Consider the following 25,048-nt stretch of genomic DNA (forward strand, 5'->3'; position numbering starts at 1 on the left):
TTTTGATATGAAAAATGTAATAAACTACATGGAATAATAACTTGATGCATAAGCTATATGGTTTAACTCATGGGAGGTTTTCATATGGTTAACGACCTTATGTTATGAATTCATAAACAAACCGTAAAACATAATAATTAGATTGGGTTAAAATAGCTAATAATACATCAAGAGAGCTTATTAGTAACTTTAGAGTTGTTTCTTCTACTTGAACAATTAAAATTAATTATCAGACTAATAAAATAAATTGGATAGAATGAAGTGAAATCAAAATCCTTAGTAGCTTTTAATCCTTAATTTCTTTTCATAGATCTTGTTTGATTTCTTATTGCTTTCGTTTATTTCTTTTATTTTTCAATCTATTCTCTTTATTGTCATTTAAATAATAGTAGGTTAACACAATTTTGGTATTTGATATACAATCTTCGTGGGGCGATACTCTACTCGCTCTTTCTTACTTATTTGCGATTTCGTGCTGTTGCGAATTTGCCTTGTTAAGTTTTTGGCGTCGTTGCCGGGGATTGGCGTTACCAATATCAATACTAATTACCCTATTATTAATTTTAACATTTATTTTTCTGTTACTTTAATTTCTCTTTTACAAGAAATTTCAGGTGTTTTATGCAAAGAAGATCTCTTAGTTTTGGACCTTTGATTTTTTTACCCAGAAATTGAAAGGACTTGCCGAAGAAACAAGGATGCGAGAAGAGAACGAGAGCATGAACAAATAAGACGAAAACATGGCTCTCGAAGAAGTGGAATTAGAGGATTTACTATTGCAAGAAGAACAACAAGTTTTGTAACATCAGCTCAATCGAGATAATCAAAGGTCCCAACCTCCTATTCGCACCTTGTAAGATTACACAACTTCTTCTCTTAATGGGGCCACTTCAAGTATCACCAGATCTAGGGTGGAAGCTAATAATTTTGAGATCCAGCCTATAATTATTCAAATGCTATCCACCTCAATTTAGTATGGAGGTTTGCCTAGTGAAGATCCCAATGCCCACATCATAAATTTTTTGGAGATTTGTGATACTTTCAAGCAAAACAGAGTTTCTGAAGATGCCATAAGATTGAGACTATTTCCCTTCACTCTAAGGGATAAAGCACATTCTTGGTTACAATCATGCCCTGCTGGAAGTTTCATTACTTGAGAGGAACCAACCTGAAAATTTTTTAGCAAAATTCTTTCCATCTTCAAGACTACAAAGCTTAGCAATGAGATAATAACCTTTGCCTACCATGATCAAGAGAGTTTGTATGAAGCTTGAGAGAGATTGAAAGACCTATTGAGGAAGTGTCCACACCATAACTTACCCAAGTGGTTGCAGGTACAAACTTTCTATTATGCATTGTCTCATAACACGAAGATCACTTTAGATACTGCTGCTGGAGGTTCTTTCGAAAGGAAGGGGATTGATGAGGCATATGATTTCATAGAAGAGATGACGAGCCCATTACCAAAATACCTTCGAAAGGAAGAAGCCTGTAGAAATTTATGAGATTTATGCCATCACCGCATTGAATGCCAAAGTAGACAATATGGTAAAGAAATGAAATTTGTTGACCACTAACTCTGTTAATTCTATTGTATAAGCATGTGACAGGAGTAATGGACAAGATGGAGTCGGAGAATACATGTTGGATAATCTCAATCCTCAAACTTTGGAGCAAGTCAACTACGTGATGAATCAAGGAAGGAAGAATTATCCATATTCGAACTCTTATAATAGCAGGTTGTGAAATCATCCTAATCTTTCTTATGGGAATTTAAACAATGCCTTGAATGCACTACCAGGTTTTCATCCTCAAGAGAAAAAGCCTCATGATGATCTCCTCACTACTCTCTCTAAATCTCACATGGATTTCATGAATGGAACTCGGGAGAATCATAGGATACAATAAGAGAATCATAGGGTCCAACAAGCTACGATAAGGAATTTGGAGATTCAAATGGAACAATTTGCAAACATGATGGCTTCTAGACCTCAACCTAGTAACACTGAGAAAAATCCTAAAGAACAGGTACATGCTATCACTTTGAGGAATAGGTAGTAATTGGAGTATCCACCTAGAAAGGAGGTAGATAAGTAAGAAGAGGAAAAGAGGAAGATCCCCATTATTGATCTTGAAGAGAAAGAGGAAGTCAAGCCTTATGCTCCAACTATCCATTTTCCACAAAGGCTAAAGCAATCATAAGATGATAAAAGTTTCTTTAAATTTCTTGATGTCTTTAAAAAGATCTAAATAAACATCCCTTTTGCTGAATCTCTTGCTCAAACGCCCAGCTGTGCAAAGTTCTTGAAGGATATCCTTTCCAAGAAGAGGAAGATTGATGATCAAGGAACGGTAATGTTGACGGAGGAGTGTAGTGCAATCATTCAAAATAAATTGCCTCCAAACTTAAGATCTAGGAAGTTTTTCTATCCCTTGCAATATTGGAAATCTTGATTTTAAGAAAGCTTTGGCTAATTTAGGTATAAGTATTAATCTTATGTCTTATGAAGTTTTCAAGATGCTAGGAATGGGTGAGCTGAAACCTACGAGAATATCTTTACAATTAGTGAATCGATCGATCAATCAAATATCCAAAAGGTATTGTAGAAGATGTGCTCATCAAAGTAGGTAAGTTTATTTTTTCTATTGATTTTGTTATTCTTCACATAGATGAAGATAGAGAAGGATCACTTATCCTTGGTCGACCTTTCCTTGCAATCGCAAGAGCACTGATTGATGTCTATGAAGGTAAGCTAACCTTAAGGGTAGGTCAAGAAGAGTTTTTTTTTATGTTCTTAAATCTTGCAAGTATCCCATGGATTCTAATGATTTCTTTATAGTTGATGTTATTGATAATTGTATAAAAGACACCTTGTATGTTAAAGAAAAATTGGACATTAATAAAGGTGACATAACCATTAACATTCAAAGCATCAAAGATGAGTAAAAGGGTTAACTACCCAGGCAAGAACTGAAACAACTCCCTTCCCATTTAAAATATGCATTTTTAGGTGAGAATAATTCTTTTTCTATTATTATTTCTTCTCACTTATCACTTGATCAAGAGAAAAGGTTGTTGCAGGTTTTAGGAAAGCATAAGAAAGCTTTAGGGTGGATAATTTTATATTTGAAGGGAATCAATCCAAGTATGTGTATGCACAAAATTTTGATGGAAGATGACTACAAGCCTGCAATCGAGCACCAAAGGAGATTAAATCCAAACATGAAGGAAGTAGTCAAAGCAGAAACTATTAAGCTCTTGGATGTCGGCATCATCTATCCAATCTCGGATAATAGTTAGGTAAGCTCATTTAAGTTGTTCCAAAGAAGGGAGGTATGACAGTTATCACTAACAAGAATAATGAGTTGATTCCTACTAAAACTGTCACAGGTTGGCGAATGTGTATTGATTATTGAAAGTTGAACAAAGCAACAGCAAAGATCACTTTCCTTTACCTTTTATTGCTTCTTGGATGGTTATTCAGGATATTTTCAAATACCTATAGCTCTCGAGGATAAAGAGAAAACTACTTTCACTTGTCCATATGGTATTTTTGCTTATAGGAGAATGCTTTTTGGGTTGTGCAATGCACCTGCGACTTTTCAAAGGTATATGATGTCCATATTTTCTGACATGGTTGAAAAATTCATTAAAGTATTTATGGATGATTTCTCTGTTTTGGTTCTTCTTTTGATTCTTGTCTTTATAACCTGTTGCGTCTCTTTTGAGTTCCCGCAAGTATACGGATCGCAACGTAGTAATAAAAAGATCGATCCCACGAGGAACGAGTTAAGTCCACTTTTACTACTTTATTCTTAATTTTATGTTTACAGAAATTCAAATGTGAAATGATTGATCTATATTTCTAGTTATGTTAAAACTGATTAATTCTTAATTCTATAGATAAGTGTGTAGTAGCATACTTAGAAAAATTGATCGTGCACAGGATTTTCTTCTTCTATATCAAAGCATGTAACATACAATAAATAATTCTTTAATCACATATAGTAAAATATAATCCAACCTCTCGGTATAGAATTATTCTATCTATTATATGTATTTCTACTTATAATAAATATCTTATCTTGTTAAATATTAAACCTAGTGCTTATTCTTTGATTATTTCAATAAGATAGATTTAATTTTGACAAAACAAGTGAAACATGCATATGTAAATTCAACTAAGTGAATTTTATCTCTTTAATCTTTACTAAACTATTTCTTTCTAAGAATATAATTTAGTAAACTTGATTAAATAAAGATCAAAAGATAAGTTAAAGAACTTTTATTGAATGAAACCAATTGATATTGTTGCTTTGTATAGAAAAGTAATGAAGACAACATACAACAAGTCTTAAAAAAAACAAGAGAAAGAAGTAATCAAACTTAAGCCTCCGGAGGGCGCACACCTCGAGGAACTTCTTGATGTTCTTGGCATAAACAATAATAAGTGACTCTCATCAACTTACTTCTAAATACTACAATCACACTTTCCTATTACTAGTGTTTTTTCTCTCTTTACACTTAATATCTGAATCTCAATCTAATTCTGGATCTAGATGTTTTCTTCCTTCACTTGGATTGCTATTTACAGAAGAGGAGAATGATGTTGGTTATGATGGTGATTGGTTGGCCAAGAGGTGCTTCAAGTGACTTCTCTTGGGAAGAGTCCCAACCTATGCATGGGAAGACATGATTTTCTGATGAAAGGGCAGCAATTTACATCTCCTGGAAACACGACTCGCGCTCGCGAGGTTCAAGGTCGCGCTCGCAACTTGTGCTTTATAACTCTCTGCCTCTCTTGAGTGCTTCTCGCGCTCGTGCAGATGAATGTCGCGCTCGCGATCTTTACCTGTAAACTCTCTGACTCTCTGGAGAGCTTCTCGCGCTCGCGCAGCTGAATGTCGCGCTCGTGACTGATGTTTTGATGCCTTTTGAATCCTCTGGTATATGAGTTGCGTGCGCGACTGCAGGTAGCGCTCGCGACTTTATCATTTCTTCTTTTCCAACGCGACATCATTCGCGTCGCGAAGTTTCCTAGGTGAATTCTTCCATACTTAGTCAACTTTTTGGTCCTCTTTTTCTATAAAAGCAAGCCTTTTCATTCCTTTGCTTAAATTGTATTCCTACAATCACTTTAAAACAAGAACAACACGAGCAAACGTAAAATGTATAAAAACAACATACAATCATGCAAATTATATGAAAATAACATAACAAAATTTGCCCGCTTTGCGAGGCTATCGTAACCTCTCTCTAGTGATGTAGTGATGTGAGAATACCAACCTTATTCTAAATTAGGAAAAATGCCATTTTATGGTTAGTGAAGACATTGTTTTAGGTAATAAAATTTCCAAGAAGGGAATTGAGGTAGACAAAGCCAAAATCGATGTAATTGAAAAACTACCTCCTCCAAATTCAGTGAAGGAGGTAAGAAGTTTTCTTGGCCATGCAGGTTTCTATAGAAGATTTATCAAGGGCTTCTCAAAAATCACAAAATATATTTGTAATTTATTAGTTAAAGATGTTCCGTTTGATTTTAATGAAGAGTGTTTAGTTGCTTTTAACAGGTTGAAGAATGAATTGATTCAGCTCTTATTATTGCAACATTGGATTGGAGCTTACCTTTTGAACTCATGTGTGATGCTAGTGATCATACCATATGAGCTGTCCTTGGGCAAATGAAAGAAAAGAAATTACATGTCATTTATTATACAAGTCTTACATTGAATGATGCATAATTAAATTATGTCACAATCGAGAAGGAGCTTCTAGCTATTAATTTTGCTTTTGATAAATTTAGTGCATATTTAATTGGAGCTAAAACTATAGTCTATAATGATCATTCGACAATTAAATATTTGTTAGACAAAAAAGATGCAAAGCCTAGACTAATTCGTTGGGTTTTTCTTTTATAGGAATTTGATTTGGAGATTCGAGACAAGAAGGGAACCGAGAACCTTGTAGCTGATCACTTGTCAAGGCTTGAGTTGGGGGAAGAAAGCCTGGAAGAGATACAAATTAATGAAGACTTCCGCCATGAACATCTTGTTCTCATAGCAAGTTTACAAGCTCTATAGTATGTATATATAGTCAACTATCTTGCTTGCAAGATTACTCCTCCTAATCTTTTTTATCAACAAAAGAAAAAAAATTCTTTCATGATCTTATATATTACTATTGGTAGGGGTGGCCACGGTTTTGGAACCGGCGGTTCCGATTCCAAAAAAACAGGAACCGGAATCGAATCGAAAAGTTTCGGTTTCGGTTCCAGTTCCGGTTTGGAACCCAACGGTTCCGGTTCCGATACGGTGACCAAACCGACAGTTCCGATCGATTTTCCGGCGAATCGCATCATTTTAAATTTTAAATTTTAAAGACGGGTTTTAAAAAAAAAATACTTAAAGATAAAAAATTAAAAAATACACCTAAAGAATTAAAAAATACTTCAATTAAATTTATTTTTTTAAAGACTTGAACATAATTATTTTTTTAAAAAAAACTTTTTCAACTGAATTTATTTTTTGTTTAAAAAATTTTGAACATAATTTAAAAAAAAAAGGGCTTGAACTTTTAGTTCGGCCTTCCTCCAATCATCCACGCATGATTGTGCTTCTAATGAATCGGGTGTCATACGAGATCGTGTTTCATCAAGTATGTTTCCTCCTTGACTAAACGCTTGTTCAACAGCAACAGTGGAGACCGGAGCTGCTAAAACTTGTTTTACAATTAAAGAAAGAATTAGAAAAGTATTTGCGTGACGACTCCACCAATCTAAAATTGGAAAATCAGTATCTGCATAATCATTACCAAACTCAAAAGAAGTGGTTAGATAATTATCAAATTCAGAAAAAAACTGGATTCCCTTGTTCTTTTTTGTCTTTGTAGTAAAACTTGTTGAGCACCACTTACCCTTTGTGTTGGAAATTGTTGAATATTAGATTGAGAAGAATTAGAAGTAGATGAACTAGAAAATTAAACAAATTCATTATATAATTGCATAATATTTTGTTTAACTTCATGCAATACTACATTTATATTAACATTATCTTCTACATCAAGATTTAATACTTCATAATAAATAGTCAAATAATCACATAAAACATCAATTTTACATCTAGGATCAAATACAATAGCAACAAGATAAAGGGGTGGTATATTTTTAAAATAAGATAACCATTTTTTTTCATTGAAAAAATACAATATTTTAATATACAATCATTTTCAAATTCTTGGAGTGCACTAACAATATTAATACACATAGGTAAAAATAAATGAGATGTGGGATAATAAACCCCACTAAATTTATAGGTAGCATCATTAAAAATGTTTAAAATATCTAAAATTTTTGCACAAATATCCCAATTTTGTGGATATAAATTAATATCTTCAATATTATTAGTAACAAAAAAGCATAATAATTCTTTATAAGAAAAAGACTCGTTTAGTAATTCATATGTTGAATTTCAACAAGTTGGGACATCCCTTGGAAAACGTTTTGGTCTTTTATTATTTTCTTTACAAAATTTAGCCCAACTTTTCATCACTTGGGGATGTCCCCATAAATATGAAATAGCTTTTTTAATTGGAGAAATAAAAGATTCAAGAATTTTTAAACCATCTTGTACACATAAATTTAAAACATGGCATGCACATCTTATATGAAAAAATTTTCCACCAATATTTGGTTCACAAATATTTTTAAGTTCAATAATTGATTTAGTATTAGCAGAAGCATTATCAAATGAAATTGAAAAAATTTTGTTTGTCAACTTATATTCATGTAAAATTGAAACAATTATTCTATAAATATTATTTGCAGTATGTTTATCATCAAAAATACGAAATGCAATAATTTTTTTTTGAATTTTCCAATCATCATTAATCCAATGACATATAATACCCATATAAGAATGCATTTGCCAATGATCACTCAAAATATCACAACAAATTGAAACACGAATTTTCATTTGAGAAAATAAAAGCTCTAACTATTTTTTTCCTTTATTATATAAAGAAATAATAGTTCGTTTTACAGTATTTCTTGGCACTCTTTTAGCAGAAGGATTTAAAGCTTTTTGACAATAATTATTAAAACCTACTTTTTCACCAAAACTAAAAGCTAAATGTTTCATATAAATCATTTTTGCTAATTCTTCTTTTTGTATTTTTTCAGAATATTGAAATAAAGAAAGGTTAGAAGATGCGTACCCGAAAATTTGTGTTTGAGACCGATCAACTCCTATTCTTGTTGGATGTTTTGTCTTTAAATGCTTTCAAAATGATCCATAGCCACCCGCTTGTTTAAATTTATAAGATTTTGCACAATAATTGCAAATTACATCGTACATTTTCTCACCTTTGAATTTTTTCGTGAAATGAATGGCGAATATGTCGGAACTTTGTCTTGCTCTTCCAATAATTTGTGCTCGTTGCTCTTACTCTTCTTGTAATTAGTCATTAAATTCAGATTCTTGTGTTGGAATTTTCAAATTTTCATTTGGATATCCCTCAAAATTAAATTGGTTGGGAGTGAAATCATAGATGTTGTTTGTAGGGATAGATGAATATTGTGTTTCTCCAATCTTTCCCTTGCCCTTACCCGAATTTGAGTTTCCTCCACTTGCCATTATATGATAATAAGATATAATTTGGAAAATTGAATAAAAAAAATTAGAGAGAATAATAACTTAATAAGAGAGATTGTATAGTAGAAAAAAATAATATAGAGTAGAGTGTAGTAGAGTGTAGTAAATTGTAGAGAGAGTAAGTAGAGAGAGTAGAGATTTTTTTGTGATGAATTTGTAAATGAAATGAGGTATTTATAATAAATCCAAAAAATTATTTTTCCAACAATACCCTTGAAACTAGCCGTTATGTAGCCGTTTATGGCTGTTGGGAGGGGTAATTAAGAGATTTCACAACAAAATTTAAAAAACAAACACAACTGATAGTTTATAACGGCTAGAATCGGCGGTTCTAACCGAACGGGGAACCGACGGTTCCAATCCGGTTCTGATCGGTTTTCTGGAACCGCTGGTTTCGGTTCCAGAAATCTAGAACCGGAACCGAACTGAAAATCTCCAGTTCCGATTCCGATTCAGCCCGGTTCCGGTTCTCACCGGTTCCGGTTATGGTTTGGGACCGTTCGAACCGACAGTTCCGGTTCCCGAAACCGTTATATGGCCACCCTTAACTATTGGGAGGAGCCTTTCTTGTTCAAGTATTATAGTGACCAGCTCTTTAGACGATGTGTGTCAGAAGAAGAGATAGAGAGTGTTCTTCATTTCTGCCATTCAATGGAATGTGGAGGACATTTTGGAGCAAGTAAGACGGTAGCACGTATACTAGAAAGTGGTTTTTATTGGCCTAACTAATTTAGATGCTTTTAACTTTGTTCGTCCTTGTGATTATTGCCAAAGGTTAGGGAATATCTCCAAAAGACATGAGATGCCATCGACATTCTAGAAGTGGAGAATTTTGATATGTGGGCTTGGATTTCATGGGACTGTTCCCATCTTCTTATTCTAACTAATACATCTTAGTGGTGGTGGATTACGTCCCTAAATGGGCAGAGAGGCTGTTGCTCTTCCCAATAATGATGCCAAGAGTGTGATTAACTTCATCAAGAAATACATTTTCACACGTCATGGTACCCCTGCAATAATCACGGATGGAGGTAAGCATTTTTGCAATAAGTATCTAGAATCTCTTCTTTCAAAATATGGTGTCACTCATTGTGTAGGTATCCCATACCATCCACAAACAAGTGGATAAGTAGAAGTAACAAATAAGGAGGCTTTTACAGGTTCACATGAGTATAATTCTAAAAGTTCTAAGGCCACTAGTCTCCGAAATCCCGCTCATCGCTATATTTATAGATTTTTAGCTCGAAGAATTTTTTGGAAGAAAAGATAGTGATGGTGTGGTAGGGGTTAATGAATTGTATTTTTTTGTAGGGTATTGAGAATGGGATTAGGCTAAATGTTGGGTATTGTTTGGGTTTGAGATGGAAGAAAGTAGCAAAGGGAAACACGGGTAGTATAGTGATGGGGAGTTTCATCACTAGGATTCGGTAATATCTTCGTATGTTCAACCCTGAGAGAACCCCTTAGTGCTGCTGGATAACGACAATAATAACCGTTTAGACATTATGGTGATGGCCCGAATGAGGATGGTAGTTAGGCATGGAGATACTTACTGGTTGGCTGGAATTAATGACCAACCCGCGGAGGACACTTTGGATGAGAAAGCTGAGGTTGGAGTAAAAGGAGATGACGGTGGAGCTAACATAAGAAATATACCTTCTACTTTTTTGCTTTTTCTGGTGTAGGTCCTTTACACCCGGAGTCGCAAGTCGAAACCGATGAGGTGTTAGCTCGTATCCTATCAAGGATGGATGTGTTCGACAATCGAATGCAACACATGGAGAGTATGATGTCTGACCATTTTTCCAGCCTTGACATATCATATGGAAGCATTGATTCCCGTCTTGACATAATGCAAAATCAATACACGGGTTTGAATGCTCAACTTCAGATGATCATCCACATGTTGTAGCCTCCTCCTCCACCACCTCCTTCTGCAAATTGAACCTTTTGCTTTATTCTTGTTGTTTTTATTTATTTCATTTTCATGTTTAAACTTTTTTCTGTTTTGTGTTTTTTATTTCTTGAACCGTGTTTCATACTTTATTGTTTCGTTTCTTTTGCTGGATATTTCATTTTAATTCTGTTATCTAGTTTCTCCCTCTCTTTTTAGCTTTTAGCCATTGGATTCTATTCCCTCATATTCCTTAAATTTTCATTATATTCCTCAATAAAATGGTGGTAAGAGGCTCCTAGCTCATTTTTATTCATAATTCTAAAACAAAGTAGAATTTCCTTTGCATCAGAATTTTAAATGCTCACATTCAAGAAGAGATGATCTAGGCATTCTTTGTTTTAAACTCATACTAGTGTTAGAACCCGCGCGATGCACGGAGCAATATTAAAGGATGAAATAATCTTTTATAACATCATTAAACAAATAGTAAAATTATATAATAAAATGATAAATTATATCTCATTGAGGTATGCTGAAAAGATGCAATGTTAAGATATGTCTTCTTAAGCATCCTGCGAAGCCTTTCATAAGATATGCAATAGTAAAACCATACATGGTGAGGATGTTGGATTTTTTCCAAAAAGATTTGGAATGAATCAAACGGGCTTGATATATTTTATTTAATAAAATGGTTTTCTCCTTATTAAACCCGTTTAATCCTCGGAAAAAAGGTTCTCTGACTTTGACAAGAGTTTTATTATGAAGTCGCCACTCTTATTAGGGAAAATCTCGGATTAGCCGATTCTTTAGAATCAACTAATTCGATTTTAAACCAGAGATAGGGTCTGGGAGTTAGGTACGAGATGGGAAGGTGTTAGGCACCCATCTCGCCCGGCTAAGCTAGCCTCCTACTTGTCCATTAATTCATAATAATTTGTTAATGCAATTAACTAAAATTGAGATGTAAAAACTTTTATGCATTTTTGGAAAACGTGTCAAACATATATTCAATCTCATCCATACAACATAACATAAATCAACCAAAGAAGGGGAAGTGAGGAGAATAGAGTTACAAACCAACCTAATCATTACATTCTACCCTTAAACCCTCCAAATTTCCTAAACCCAAATAATAATTACATCAAGCATAATAGGAATCCCATTAAGGACCCATTTACATTTTGCAATAAGAAGCTTAAATGAAACATAAATCCAAAACACAAGCAACAATCATAATGGATAACAAGTAACCACATAATTACATATTAATCACAAGATCATAACATAATCAATCATCCAACCATCATGAATATGATGAATGTAAATGATACAAAATTAACAAATAAAAGGGTTAGCACAATAACAATGAACATTAAACTAAATAACAAGAATTTAAAGGATAGAAATAATAAAGAACAGAAATGATAAAGTGCTAGTAAAGTAAAGGATAATAATTAAATGACATAAATTTAAAGGTTTTACATGATTAAGCTCATGATCTTGATGTCCATCCTAGAAGGATGAACAAATTCATCAATCACTGCCCTCAATCATGTTTTATGTGTTTAGTTGATCCATATATGACCTAATACGCATCACGAACCTTTTAAGGTCGAAGCTTGGCCATCGGATCACTAAATCACGAACCTGCTGGCCAACCTTCAGATTCCTCAAGATAATGTGCTTATCATGCCATTGTTTAGTACAATCTCTATAAATCTTGGCATTTTCATAAGCGTGGAGCCTAATTTCATCCATCGTGTTCAATTGAAGCAACCTCTTCTCTCCTACCTCTTTGACATTAAAGTTGAGAAATTTAATTGCCCAATATGCCTTGTGTTCTAACTCGACAGGTAGATGACATGCCTTACCATAGATAATACGATACGGGGACATACCGATTGGTGTTTTGAAAGCAGTTCTATAGACCCAAAGAGCGTCGTCGAGTTTCTTGATTGACCAACTGTAGTCTCTAATATTTTTTTGATCTCCTTATTTGTTACTTCTACTTATCCACTTGTTTGTGGATGGTATGGGATACCTACACAATGATGGACACCATATTTTGAAAGAAGAGATTCTAGATACTTATTGCAAAAATGCTTACCTCCATTCGTGATTATTGCAGGGGTACCATGACGTGTGAAGATGTATTTCTTGATGAAGTTAATCACACTCTTGGCATCATTATTGGGAAGAGCAACAGCCTCTGCCCATTTAGGGATGTAATCCACCACCACTAAGATGTATTTGTTAGAATAAGAAGATGGGAACAGTCCCATGAAATCCAAGCCCACATATCAAAATTCTCCACTTCCAGAATGTCGATGGCATCTCATGTCTTTTGGAGATATTCCCTAACCTTTGGCAATAATCACAAGGACGAACAAAGTTAAAAGCATCTAAATTAGTTAGGCCAATACAAACCACTTTCTAGTATACGTGCTACCGTCTTACTTGTTCCAAAATGTCCTCCACATTCCATTGAATGGCAGAAATGAAGAACACTCTCTATCTCTTCTTCCGACACACATCGTCTAAAGAGTTGGTCACTATAATACTTGAACAAGAAAGGCTCCTCCCAATAGTTAAGGGTGGCCATATTACGGTTCCGGGAACCGGAACCGTCGGTTCGAACCGGTCCTGAACCGTAACCGGAACCGGTGAGAATCGGAATCGGGCCGAACCGGAACCGGAACCGGAGATTTTCGGTACGGTTCCGGTTCTAGATTTCTGGAACCGAAACCGGCGGTTCCAGAAAATCAGTCGGAACCGGATTGGAACCGTCGGTTCCCTGTCCTGTTAGACTCGCCGGTTCGAACCCACGGTTCTAGCCGTCATAAACTGTCAGTTGTGTGTTTTTTTTTTTTTAAATTTTATTGTAAAATCTCTTAATTACCCCTCCCAACAGCCATAAACGGCTACATACCGGCTAGTTTCAAGGGTATTTTTGGAAAAATAATTTTTTGGATTTATTATAAATACCTCATTTCATTTACAAATTCATCACAAAAAAATCTCTACTCTCTCTACAATATACTACACTCTACTATACTCTACTCTATATTATTTTTCTCTACTCTACAATCTCTCTTATTAAGTTATTATTCTCTCTAATTTTTTTTATTCAATTTTCCAAATTATATCTTATTATCATATAATGGCAAGTGGAGGAAACTCAAATTCGGGTAAGGGCAAGGGAAAGATTGGAGAAATACAATATTCATCTATCCCTACAAACGACATCTATGATTTCACTCCCAACCAATTTAATTTTGAGGGATATCCAAATGAAAATTTGGAAATTCCAACTCAAGAATCTGAATTTAATGAGCAATTACAAGAAGAGGAAGAGCAAGAGCAAGAGCAACGAGCACAAATTGTTGGAAGAGCAAGACAAAGTTCCGACATATTCGCCATTCATTTCACGAAAAAATTCAAAGGTGAGAAAATGTACGATGTAATTTGCAATCATTGTGCAAAATCTTATAAATTTAAACAAGCGGGCGACTATGGATCATTTTGGAAGCATTTGGAGACAAAACATCCAACAAAAATAGGAGTTGATCGGTCTCAAACTGTTTTCGTTGAAAATCCCCCCGAAGGACCCGAAAACATCCTTTTTGTGATTTTTGATGAAATGTGTTTATTTTTTATACGGTGCCGATAAATCGGTCTTATAAACAATTTTGAGTCGCCACCCATTGTTTAGGCAATGGGACCGTTTTTATAAAAATGACTTCATTTTAAACCCAATTTTGTTTTAAGGCCAAATTATTTTAAAAGACTGGTCAGGCGCACCAATGCGATTCTGGGTAAGGGAATTGGGTACGTCGGCCCGTTGGAAGCCGGCGCCCGGAAAAACCGGCCTCTATTAACCTATGATTTCTAATTTATTTTAATTAGAAAAGCCAAATTATTTATTTACTTAAACCCAACCCAAATAAATCGGACCGAGTTCCTATTTGGAAAATTATTTAATCGTCCCAAACAAATCTAATTATCACATAGCAATTATTCAAATTAAAACAATTAAATCAAAGCAATTAAACCAAATAAATAAAAAGACCCGCTCTTGCCTTATGGTTCAAGGCAGGCGACAAACCGAATCAAAAATATAAAATGTAATAAATAAATGACCCGCTCTTGCCTTATGGTTAAAGGCGGGTAACAAACCGGATCCAAAAAATATATATACAGATCGAATCAAAAATTAAATCCATAAACCAATAAAAATTCATACAAATAATAAAATAATAAAATTCATACAGATAAATATATATAATCACATTTTAATATTTTAAACTTAATTAAACTGTGATCGGTTCATAATTGACCATTTTTAAATTTATTGAAAAAATTAAACTTTATTTATGTGTAAAATTTATTATTTTTATTATTATATATTTTTTATTATTTTTGAAAATCGGATGAATAGTGATGAACAGTAATGGACAGTAATGAATAGTGCGTAAATAGTAATGAATAGTAATGCACAGAATAATGAACAGTAATGTATAGTAATACTGTCACGACCCGTTTCCATGGGCCGGACCGGCACTAGGGCCCAGGTAAGCTTAAGGCCCCCGAGGCCCGTAGTAAGCCTAAATTATCCAATATGTCTACCTATCTTTTCCAATTTCATCAAAACAGTAAACCCATATACAAACATCTGGCCCAAACTCAAATAACACATAATGTATAACCAGGGCCTATTCACAATAAATTATAATCACGTTATGGGCTTACTGGTTCACCTGCAGCTAATTACCTAACATTTAATTTATAGTGTAGTGCTAACAATAAGTCCAATATTAATACACAACCCTATAACTGCGGAGTCTAAAAATAATCTGATAACGGAATAATTTATACATCCAAAATTAAATAACATGAATATAAAGTTTACATTTGTAACTCTGCGGAGAAGATTGCAGAGCTTCAGTCGAATCAGCTGCTTCCTAGTACCTGGGAGGTTTGTTGGGGGTGAGTTTTGCAACTCAGTGAATAATAATAAATAATACACACCACATACAGTCAAGCAAAATGCACCCTAGTATACTGAATGAACACACAACAGTCAATCATATGACATTACATCAGCACCCACAAACAATATCACCTTCAAATAATCACATCACGTGGAAATTAGTCAGTGGCGTCACCTAAACCCCCGACGAGCCGTCCTCTCAAACAGCCCATCCTCTCAAACATGTGCACCCGGGGAGCCAATCCCCCATATCTGGCCGACCGGTCTAATCCTCACTTGACCAGTCCTCTCAATATTTTATTTTACATTCTCTCTTTTCTTTTCCATCTCATCAACATCATTTCATCAATTCATCAGGTGCACACGGGGGCGCCGATCTCCCATTTACCCGGCTGACGGTCCAATTTCATCAGTTCATCAGGATCCATATTTATCGACCGTCCTCACAAACCCAGGGTGACCCACTTCATCCTAACTCCACACAAACAGAGCACAGTATATACACAGCACAAATAATCAAACAATTCATTTATCATAATACACCAATTTCATCCAAATGCACAATTATGCATAAGTATAATTATAGTGATCATAACATAATATATTTGAGAAAATACAATATGTAAATATATAAAAATGTAATGTTATGCAAATGCAGTGTTGACATGCATTATTTATTATTACTCACAGTGATGGAGAGCGAAGTTCTAGCTTTGATTTGTCCTGGAGGAGCACTAGATGGACCCGGGCGATCTAAGCAAAGTAAGAATGACACAAAAAGAAATAACTCTATCAGACAAAATATTTCTTTACCCTTCTAATAATTTTATTTTATATTCTAAATTTTTATACGTAATTAAATCTCGATATTTAATTTCTTTTCTGTAATAAATTTTTATTTCTCTATCTAACTCTATTTCATTTATTTTCTTCTAAAATCTATTTTATTTCCTACTGAAATCTATTTTATTTTCTACTGATATTTATTTTATTTTCTACCGAAATTTCGACAGCATCTCCCCTAAAAATTGGACTATCCACCTGTTAAAATATCAACAATTTATTTAATAATTCCAAACCACACAGCCCATCCGTCGGGCAATCAATCAATGCAATTTTTCCCGTCCTCCATCCAAATAGTAATATCAAAATTACATTCAACCTTAACATCAACCTACATCCATAATTTATAAATTAAAATTACATACAATATAATCTACCTTCAATCCACACTTAATTTCCATAAATTTTATTATTACCAAAATTTCCTAATAAATTATCTAATACTGAATTTAATTTTAACTAACTATTATTTTTATTAATCAATAACTATTTTGAATTCATTTTAAACTAACTAAACAACTAAAATTACTAACTAAATATTTTATTTATCAATAAATTAATACTATTTAAATTAATTTAATTAATCAAGTAATTAAACTAATCAGTAGATCTAGCCAAATTAAATTAATTTAACTAATCAAAATTGCTAAATTAAATTAATTACTCAAGATTACTAAAATCAATTACTAAAATCAAGTTAATCAACTAAAATTATTAGAATTAAACTAACTAAAATGACTAAATTTAATTAACTATCATTAATAAAATTAAATTAACGAAAATGTAGTTAAATTAATTTATACCCCAAATATAATTTTTTTTTTTTTTTTGCTAGATCGAAAATTTGCTCGTGTCGGATCGGAGCTACGCACGCCGGAAGTGGTCGAATCCGACTGACAGTGGCAAGGGAAGGCGAAGGTGGCACGATCTGGTGGTGTTTCTGCGACAGGGAGCTGCAGCGGTGGCTGGGTGATCTGGCAGAGGGCCGACTGTGGCGAGCGGAGGAGCTGCGGGACGTGCTGGCGCGCGATGGAGGCGGTGCGACTGCAACTGGCGCGCGGTGGTGATCGGCCGACGTTGCTGGAGCTGCTGGAGTTGCTGGCAGTGACGCAGACACAGTTGCAGGGAAGAAGAAAGGGAAAGAAAGAAAGAAAGAAAGAAAGAAAGAAAGAAGAAGAAGAAGAAGAAGAAGAAGAGAGGGAGGAGGAGGCGCTGCTGTGATGGTGAGGAATAGAGAGGGCAGCGCTGGAGATAAAAAGAAAAGAAAGAGATGTTTCTAGATGGTTTGGGTCGAACCGGTTCGATTCGACCCAAATCTTTGATTTTCAATTGGTTTTCGGCTTTTTCAATCGGTCTTCGGTTCGATTTCTCACAGTGTTCGCAATAAAATTTTAAAATAAATTTCCAAGCTGTCGGTTTATTAAATTTAATTGGAAAATCTTTGAAAATAAAAATTCGGGTTGTTTCAGTCTTCCCCCCTTAAAAAAATTCGTCCTCGAATTTTCTAAGTGACAAGAAACAAGGATGCAACAGTTGTTTACGACAATGGTGGCTATACTTCTCACATAATGCTGCAACTGCTAAAAGTTATGACATTCATATTAGGAGAATACTTGTTCTTATGAGCAGTTAGATATCTACCTTATCACCATAGTTAATTTAAACTTGAGTTGTACTATATCTACAAGTCATCAAATCAAGTAAAATATTCATAACCCAAGGCACAGATTTGTCTCTAGTAGCCACCGTTACGCGTAAGAATTTAAGTTCCTCATAACATTTGCTCAAGTAAGAGTTATTCATCTCATTAACCATATATCATGTGACCTCCATTGATGTATCGCCTCATTTATTCTCTCACTAGCTATTATAGGCAGTGATCATCACTCAATAAGAAGCTCATACACAACCAAGTATTTACTCTTACTGATACAAGAATCCATATATTCAATCAAATTTTCTACTATCCCAATTTAGAATCCTTATTTCAAAATTCAAAACCTACATGCTGACTCATCCATTTTCCATCAATTTCAAATATTAATATCATTGCTCCAATAATCTTGGAAGAAGTTTATAATTAGATAAGATGGTCGCTGCCAATTCAAGGAGATTTTCGATTATCATCAAGTTCTACCATTAAGTACCATTTGATCATTTCTAATTAAAGAGAACAAATTTATGGCACTACTACAAGCTTATTTTAAACAAAATCATGACATTTCTCTAGCTACTTGCTATCAACTGATAGGAGATCTTGGCTTCTATCCCAAGCACATCACCTATTTAACAACTTAACCATTTTCCAACCAAAGATAGATATACAGTCTCTTTTCAAATCCTACTAATGAGAATCTCGTAAAAACAAGTAGTACAATTATGTAGAGAAAATTCAAATTCATAACCAAGTCTCTATTTTAGTTATTAACTTCTCTATCCCTCTTCCCAAATTATCATATCATACCATATCTTAATTAATTATGACAACAACTTATGCAACTAGCCAAATTAGTTGTTGCCATGCCAGATAATTCTTAATTCATTTTCTAAAATTTGCTAGTACCATTCTATTATACTCAATTCCATAAAGAAGTCCAGCCTAGATATATATATCTATACATTTTTTTTTAATCAAAATGTAAAATTCTCCAAATTGTCGTTTATATCCAATTTACTTATTTCTTCTGTCTTTAATCAATCTTTTAAACCTAAGTTTACGTATTTAGAAATCACGAATCCTAAACAAGTAGTGCCTTTTGCTCTAGTTAAGTAAGAGATTAAAGATGTTAATCCTATAATCTAACTCTTGATTAAACTATGTCCTTTGTTTTATGTTTATTCTTAATCCCATGAATGTCTATGAATATTCAGATAACAATATCGTTGGGTTATTTCTTTTCTACAAGTCTATCACCTCCAAAATTTGTAAAATTTATACATAATACGATGTAGGAATATTTTCAACCTTAATTATGTTCTCTCTATGTTCTTTACTCCAAATAAGGTTAATACCTCATTGAATTCTTCAAAATGGACCTAACAAATTAAGTAGTCTCTTAAGCCACAAGACATGTCACATCAGCCATTTATAACACAACAATATTCATTCAATCATAATTGCCACCAATTACTAAGAACTTCAGAATAGCTTTACATTGACTCCAATCATATCTTAATGACTCTCATCCTAATTGATATCTCAATAATTCCATGAGCAATTTTCATTTATTAATGATCTGATCGACACCCATGAGTTAGCATTCCAATAATCTTAAACCATACCGTTATCACATCCAATAATCCTATAGTTTATATTTTCAGTTTTCAAATACTACCATGTATTCTCCTCGCTAAAATTGTTAAACTATCCCAAATTCACCTATTTATTCTTATACCAAGTTTCACTGTTCCAAACAAATAGTAAATTCAAACTTAGCTAGCTTACTAATGAAATAAAATACTTTAATTACATCCATGTTCTACTAAAGACATAAATATAACTAACCTTCTTTATCCAATAAAACAAGTATCTTGCACGAATTGCACTAATAAATAGAAAGTCCTTATGTTTATATGCTTTCCACAAACAAGTTACATGTATTCACATTCATTGTCATCTTAAGCTAAGTCCCATGATCTTTTATCAACTCTTATTCCAAGTTATTACTATTAATAACACTTATCACACTATATTTATAAGCTCAATGTGTGGATTCAATTAATATAACTCATAAAACTATTTTCTAAGCAGATGCCATCAAGTTACAGAAGTGAGAATTTTCTTATCTCTTTCTCTCAAGTAGAAAGTCTTTCTTTCTGAATATAAATACTAAGTTCTTTCGTCATCGAGATTACAATCCTTGAATCATTTATCTATTTGTATATCACCACACATTCAATAGCTTCCTACATTTGATCTCTTTTTAGATTTTGAAGTTACTATTTATGTACCACTAAATTCTCGAAACTCACCTCGCAAAGACCCGATTACTCAACTCATAAGTTTGTTTATATTATTTATTTAATATTCTATTAGAATTATCAACGACAGTGATGACTATTTTAAACCTCAAAGCCATTTCCCTACCTTCAATAGTATACATCTTCCATCTTTCTACTTTTAATAATATTTCACTTCTTTTTGTCTAACTACCTATTCTTAACTACTTATTCTAAAGCATCTTTTAACTTTCTAAATTTTCATAAATCTGAAATTTATTTACAGCATAAAATTACTATTCATGATCATTTAAATTCTTAATATCTACCTAGCTCTATTCTTCAAAAGATATAATAAGACACTGTTCAATTATACAAATATTATTCTCCTCTATTCCTTATATTCCAATTATGTTCAAGCTATAATTTTCCTAATATAATTATCACCTAATATAATAGCATTTCAATCCCAAAATATAGAGGTCTTTATCTTAAATCCGCTGATGTATCATTATTCTTCTTCTTTTTTTTTTTTTTTTTTCAAATCCTGTTACCCATGAACCCTAATTTGTTAAAACTCTAAATACTGACTATCCTCATTTAAATCATACTAATTTATACTCTTCACGTTTCTGTAATTGATTCTTTTCTTAATATCCATATAATAACAGGACTAGATCCGTCCTAACTTATCTAATTCATTAGTATAACATCAATTCAATAATTGGACAGTTATCTCTCCATGTCCGATGTCATTCATCAATACACTTAATCATCATAGCCCACTGTTTACATAATTTCCTTATAGAGTCGTTTCTCGGATCATAGAACCTCCTATTAAACAAAAATCATTGTTTGTAATTTATATACCATCGAGTGTGCAACAACTATTTTAAACATCAAAAGACTAAATACCATTAGCTTTAATTATTATTTATACCATATTAAACCATAAGATGCCACAATCCACACAATATCCATCACTAAGTACATAAAGATTAGAGTACTTTATCTCTTACTAAGAATCACAATTTACTTTTCTTATAACCACAATAATTTATATTATTCCCTATATTCACACACCAAAAGAAATAGTTGCTGAATACAACAATACACTTTACTCTACCAAGTAGTCATTACTCATAAATAAAACTCACTTCATATAGTAATTCCACCAATATTATTTATTATGAAAAATACTCATCACCAATTATTATACCAAGTCACACCAAATCCTTCAATATTCAAACCTTATAAAAATCATGTATATCCATTCCATCTAGAAAAATACTCATCTCAATAATTATAAGCAATTCTACTAACCAACATCATGTAAATTTCATCAAATACATATACTAATTCAATACTCTAGTTAAATGGATTCTAATGTCCTCAAATTCGAATCATTTAGTTCTCTTATTAAATAATTAGCAACTCTTTCTCAATTCCGCAGGCACACGTATACAAATATTCATGCAGTCTTCAATATATATATTCCATATTCAACACGTATTAAATAAAAATAGTATACTTTCATCATTTAACTTATTAATCATATATAACTTATCTTCTTACCTACTTAAATTATATATGAATATTATTTATTCCATAGAAAGATTTTTTGCTTAAACCATCCCTTAGCATCAGTAACTAAATCACATTTCTAAAGAACAAGGATACAAATTTTAATCATTAAACAACTTGACTTTATCCTAGCTGCGAATAACGCTGAATGGGAAAGCAAGGAAAACTATGTCAAGACATGACAGGAATTACTCCGCAGTTACTTCTAAACTTATAAACCTTAGGCTCTGATACCACCTTTGTCACGACCCGTTTCCATGGGCCGGACCGGCACTAGGGCCCAGGTAAGCTTAAGGCCCCCGAGGCCCGTAGTAAGCCTAAATTATCCAATATGTCTACCTATCTTTTCCAATTTCATCAAAACAGTAAACCCATATACAAACATCTGGCCCAAACTCAAATAACACATAATGTATAACCAGGGCCTATTCACAATAAATTATAATCACGTTATGGGCTTACTGGTTCACCTGCAGCTAATTACCTAACATTTAATTTATAGTGTAGTGCTAACAATAAGTCCAATATTAATACACAACCCTATAACTGCGGAGTCTAAAAATAATCTGATAACGGAATAATTTATACATCCAAAATTAAATAACATGAATATAAAGTTTACATTTGTAACTCTGCGGAGAAGATTGCAGAGCTTCAGTCGAATCAGCTGCTTCCTAGTACCTGGGAGGTTTGTTGGGGGTGAGTTTTGCAACTCAGTGAATAATAATAAATAATACACACCACATACAGTCAAGCAAAATGCACCCTAGTATACTGAATGAACACACAACAGTCAATCATATGACATTACATCAGCACCCACAAACAATATCACCTTCAAATAATCACATCACGTGGAAATTAGTCAGTGGCGTCACCTAAACCCCCGACGAGCCGTCCTCTCAAACAGCCCATCCTCTCAAACATGTGCACCCGGGGAGCCAATCCCCCATATCTGGCCGACCGGTCTAATCCTCACTTGACCAGTCCTCTCAATATTTTATTTTACATTCTCTCTTTTCTTTTCCATCTCATCAACATCATTTCATCAATTCATCAGGTGCACACGGGGGCGCCGATCTCCCATTTACCCGGCCGACGGTCCAATTTCATCAGTTCATCAGGATCCATATTTATCGACCGTCCTCACAAACCCAGGGTGACCCACTTCATCCTAACTCCACACAAACAGAGCACAGTATATACACAGCACAAATAATCAAACAATTCATTTATCATAATACACCAATTTCATCCAAATGCACAATTATGCATAAGTATAATTATAGTGATCATAACATAATATATTTGAGAAAATACAATATGTAAATATATAAAAATGTAATGTTATGCAAATGCAGTGTTGACATGCATTATTTATTATTACTCACAGTGATGGAGAGCGAAGTTCTAGCTTTGATTTGTCCTGGAGGAGCACTAGATGGACCCGGGCGATCTAAGCAAAGTAAGAATGACACAAAAAGAAATAACTCTATCAGACAAAATATTTCTTTACCCTTCTAATAATTTTATTTTATATTCTAAATTTTTCTATGTAATTAAATCTCGATATTTAATTTCTTTTCTGTAATAAATTTTTATTTCTCTATCTAACTCTATTTCATTTATTTTCTTCTAAAATCTATTTTATTTCCTACTGAAATCTATTTTATTTTCTACTGATATTTATTTTATTTTCTACCGAAATTTCGACAGCATCTCCCCTAAAAATTGGACTATCCACCTGTTAAAATATCAACAATTTATTTAATAATTCCAAACCACACAGCCCATCCGTCGGGCAATCAATCAATGCAATTTTTCCCGTCCTCCATCCAAATAGTAATATCAAAATTACATTCAACCTTAACATCAACCTACATCCATAATTTATAAATTAAAATTACATACAATATAATCTACCTTCAATCCACACTTAATTTCCATAAATTTTATTATTACCAAAATTTCCTAATAAATTATCTAATACTGAATTTAATTTTAACTAACTATTATTTTTATTAATCAATAACTATTTTGAATTCATTTTAAACTAACTAAACAACTAAAATTACTAACTAAATATTTTATTTATCAATAAATTAATACTATTTAAATTAATTTAATTAATCAAGTAATTAAACTAATCAGTAGATCTAGCCAAATTAAATTAATTTAACTAATCAAAATTGCTAAATTAAATTAATTACTCAAGATTACTAAAATCAATTACTAAAATCAAGTTAATCAACTAAAATTATTAGAATTAAACTAACTAAAATGACTAAATTTAATTAACTATCATTAATAAAATTAAATTAACGAAAATGTAGTTAAATTAATTTATACCCCAAATATAATTTTTTTTTTTTTTTTTTTGCTAGATCGAAAATTTGCTCGTGTCGGATCGGAGCTACGCACGCCGGAAGTGGTCGAATCCGACTGACAGTGGCAAGGGAAGGCGAAGGTGGCACGATCTGGTGGTGTTTCTGCGACAGGGAGCTGCAGCGGTGGCTGGGTGATCTGGCAGAGGGCCGACTGTGGCGAGCGGAGGAGCTGCGGGACGTGCTGGCGCGCGATGGAGGCGGTGCGACTGCAACTGGCGCGCGGTGGTGATCGGCCGACGTTGCTGGAGCTGCTGGAGTTGCTGGCAGTGACGCAGACACAGTTGCAGGGAAGAAGAAAGGGAAAGAAAGAAAGAAAGAAAGAAAGAAAGAAAGAAGAAGAAGAAGAAGAAGAAGAAGAGAGGGAGGAGGAGGCGCTGCTGTGATGGTGAGGAATAGAGAGGGCAGCGCTGGAGATAAAAAGAAAAGAAAGAGATGTTTCTAGATGGTTTGGGTCGAACCGGTTCGATTCGGTTCGATTCGACCCAAATCTTTGATTTTCAATTGGTTTTCGGCTTTTTCAATCGGTCTTCGGTTCGATTTCTCACAGTGTTCGCAATAAAATATTAAAATAAATTTCCAAGCTGTCGGTTTATTAAATTTAATTGGAAAATCTTTGAAAATAAAAATTCGGGTTGTTTCAAATACACAGTATAATGAATAGTAATAAACAGTGCGTAAATAGTGTGTGAACAGTGTGTAAATAGTGTGTAAATAGTGTGTGAATAGTGTCGATTTCTGGAAAATTAAGAACATTACTGT

At 33.5% G+C, this 25,048-nt stretch overlaps 2 long non-coding RNA genes and 1 other non-coding gene across 3 annotated transcripts; all 3 read right to left on the bottom strand.

Annotated features, from left to right (window-relative positions):
• Positions 1-1,211: 1,211 nt before the first annotated feature.
• Positions 1,212-1,318, bottom strand: LOC149496790 (small nucleolar RNA R71). Its single transcript, XR_016320705.1, has one exon. It is a non-coding gene; the product is annotated as a small nucleolar RNA R71 (small nucleolar RNA).
• A 13,908-nt stretch (positions 1,319-15,226) lies between these two features.
• Positions 15,227-17,210, bottom strand: LOC149496791 (uncharacterized). Its single transcript, XR_016320357.1, has 3 exons — positions 17,183-17,210; positions 16,225-16,289; positions 15,227-15,514 (listed from the first exon to the last, which is right to left on the bottom strand). It is a non-coding gene; the product is annotated as an uncharacterized LOC149496791 (long non-coding RNA).
• A 5,085-nt stretch (positions 17,211-22,295) lies between these two features.
• Positions 22,296-24,643, bottom strand: LOC149496792 (uncharacterized). The gene is made up of 3 exons (XR_016320356.1): positions 24,252-24,643; positions 23,294-23,358; positions 22,296-22,583 (listed from the first exon to the last, which is right to left on the bottom strand). It is a non-coding gene; the product is annotated as an uncharacterized LOC149496792 (long non-coding RNA).
• Between the last annotated feature and the right edge of the window lie 405 nt (positions 24,644-25,048).

The sequence above is a fragment of the Jatropha curcas genome, chromosome 4, assembly GCF_041381405.1.
Source record: "Jatropha curcas cultivar XTBG-Jc1 chromosome 4, XTBG_Jcur_1.0, whole genome shotgun sequence".
Lineage (NCBI taxonomy): Eukaryota > Viridiplantae > Streptophyta > Magnoliopsida > Malpighiales > Euphorbiaceae > Jatropha > Jatropha curcas.